This window comes from Octodon degus, unplaced genomic scaffold, assembly GCF_000260255.1.
Source record: "Octodon degus isolate 3935 unplaced genomic scaffold, OctDeg1.0 scaffold00067, whole genome shotgun sequence".
Classification (NCBI taxonomy): Eukaryota; Metazoa; Chordata; class Mammalia; order Rodentia; family Octodontidae; genus Octodon; species Octodon degus.
The window spans coordinates 2,299,204-2,301,918 of record NW_004524643.1 but is presented as its reverse complement, the minus strand read 5'-3'; the positions used below and the strand labels follow the sequence as shown (position 1 = coordinate 2,301,918).

Genomic DNA, 2,715 nt, shown 5'->3' with positions numbered 1-2,715 from the left:
TGTGTGTGTGTGTGTGTGTGTGTGTGTGGCCAGCTCAGCCCACCAGGGGACGGGGCGGGCTGGCATGCGGTGCTGGGGGATTGAACCGCAGTCCTTATGCTTTGCTAAGCTTGTTCTAAGTAGGTGCTTTAGACCACTGAGCCATCTCACCAGCCCCCTCACTGCTTTTCAAGCTCAGGTTCAGAGAAAGAATCTTGTTTGGCTGTGAGTTCATACTTACATGCTGAGTCCCATCCTGAGATATGAGTGTCACCTGCTGGCTCAATCCAGACTGGGTTACTGTGGCTACTTGTGTAGACACCACATCATCACCTTCTACACCTGTAACATATGTGATCTGGGACCCCTTCAGGACATCATCACCTTGACCTGTCAAAAAAAACTGACTTATTTGTCTGACTCAGCAGAAAGCCGAAAACATTTTAAATATTAAGAGAGGAAAATGTGCATGTAGGGCAGGGGATGTCACTCAGAGGGACGGCGCCTACCTCCACTTTTGCAAAGTCAAACCAAAGCAAATCAAACCAAATCAAAGCTTCCTCAAGTGCTGTGGGGAGACCTCCTTTCTTCCTCTTAGTTGTAAGAACTATGTGATTCTGTGCAAAGGTGTAGGGGGCAGGGTGGGAAGAAACTGCTCAAATGACTGGCAAATAACCTTTCAGTACAGCAAGTAAGCGCTGAGTTCTTACAGAACTTTATGGCCCTTAAGAAGCCATAAAGGTGAAAAAATAATCTCTGTAAACATTACCAGCAAAACCACAATGGCTGGTAAATAAAACCTACTCAGTCTTCAACCCAACTGATTGCCTGCAAGTTAAGAGCACACAGTGACATCATTGTGTAAAGACAGCGTGATGGCTTACTATCTGGAGAGCGGTTAATCATTTAATATCTGAAGGAACTGGAGCCGTCTCTTCCTCCACTTCTTTTATAAAGAACCAGTAAGTAAACAGCAATTTCAACAGTCATTGCTGCTATACTTGGCAACCAGAAGATTACTGATCCCTTCTCTTCTAACGTTCTGTGTCTCCCATGAAGCAAGAAAGAGCATGCTATTTTCCTCCCTCAGGACTCAGCGCACTGTTCTGAGGACTTCTCACCAGTGCCTGGCGCACACATTCACGCAGCTCTGGCCACTCAAGTGCGATCTCCACAGCAGTCACCGTCTCACTCCCTTCTCTTCTGTTCCCTGGCTATTTATATGCCATCAGATATAGAACCCAGGGATCAAATGAGAAAGAAGGACCGTACACCTATCTCTACTCTTAGCAAAACAACTGTAACTCCAGTTGCAATTTGTAACTAACTTAATATAATTTTATTTTTTCATTTTTTGGTGGTAGCAGGGATTGAACTCAGGACCTTGTGCTTGCTTGTCAAGCACTTATTCCACTGAGCTATCTCCACAGGTCCCTATTTATTTATTTATTTTTGGTGGAACCGGAGATTGAACTCAGGCCCTTGTGCTTGCCAGGCAAGCACTTATTCTACTGAGCCATCTCCCCGGCCCCAAGAATTTCTAATTCTTTTTTTTGTGGCCAGCTCAGCGCACACCTGGAGCTTGACTGGCATGGCATATGGTGCTGGAGATCGAACCACAGTCCCTTGTGGTTGCCTAAGCAGGTAAGCTAGACTGCTGAGCTATCTTGCTAGCCAAAAAGTTTAATTCTGAACAATAACACATAATAGACTAAGAAACCTTAAAAAAAGAAGAGCTTTATAAGCTACACTGCCTATCATTAAAGCTTCCTAACTTACAGGATTTAGCAGTTGTAACATTTACTTCTTTCCCCTCAGCAATTTTTAGGTCTACAGTAAATCTCCATGGCTCCTCCCAAATAAAATCCTATTCCCTTGAATGACTATGTCCAACACTATAACATGTTGTAACGACTATGCACATTTGGTGTTTTAGTGGAAAATAATCTAATGAAAGGGGGCCAGGGATATAGCTCAGTGGCGTTAAGTGTCTGCCTGGCAAGTGCAAGGTCCTGAGTTTGATCTCTGGTACCACAAAAAACAAAACAAAACAAAAAACACTAATGAAGGTGGTATGGTTTGTGTCTAGCTGTCTCCCCAAAGCCTCATGCAGTTATGGGGCAGGGACTTCTAGAATTTGAGATTCTAACTCATGATTCGCTGGTAGTATATGGGTCTTAGTGCTGCTGGGATTCCCAGCCTAGGGTAGATAGCCTGAATGCAATTGAAGGGACACAGACTTCCTCTCTGTTGCCACTGCTGCCACTACTCTTCCATTTTGCTCTCTTGCTCATTGCCACTGCCATGAAAGGTTGCTCTCTACCATGTCTGCTCTGCCTCAGACCCAGCTGAGTATGGAATGAAACCTCCAGTAACTGTGAGTTAAATAAACCTTTCCTCACTTCAATTTGGGTGTTGGGTATTTGTCCCAGCAACATGAGAAGAGTAACTGAGACAGAAGGAATTGTTCTCATACTATTACCTGGAAAGTACCTGACAGGAAAGAATTAAGGCTACAGGGGTAGGGGGAGATAGCTCAGCAGTCTAAGGGCCTGCCTGATAAGAGCAACGACCTGGGTTTGATGCCTGGTGCCACGTGCCATGCTGGCCACTGAAACCGGGAGTGGTGGTACATGCCTATAATTCCAGTGCTAGGGAGGCTGAGGCAGGAGGATCACTATGAGTCCAAGTTGTGTAGAGAGAACTTATACCAAATAAATCTTTTTTTTTTTTTTT

At 44.7% G+C, this 2,715-nt stretch overlaps 1 protein-coding gene across 1 annotated transcript in view; it reads right to left on the bottom strand.

Annotated features, from left to right (window-relative positions):
* The window catches only part of Znf143 (zinc finger protein 143), a 77,269-nt gene that overhangs the window by 27,300 nt on the left and 47,254 nt on the right, over nucleotides 1–2,715 (bottom strand). The window lies entirely within an intron of this gene.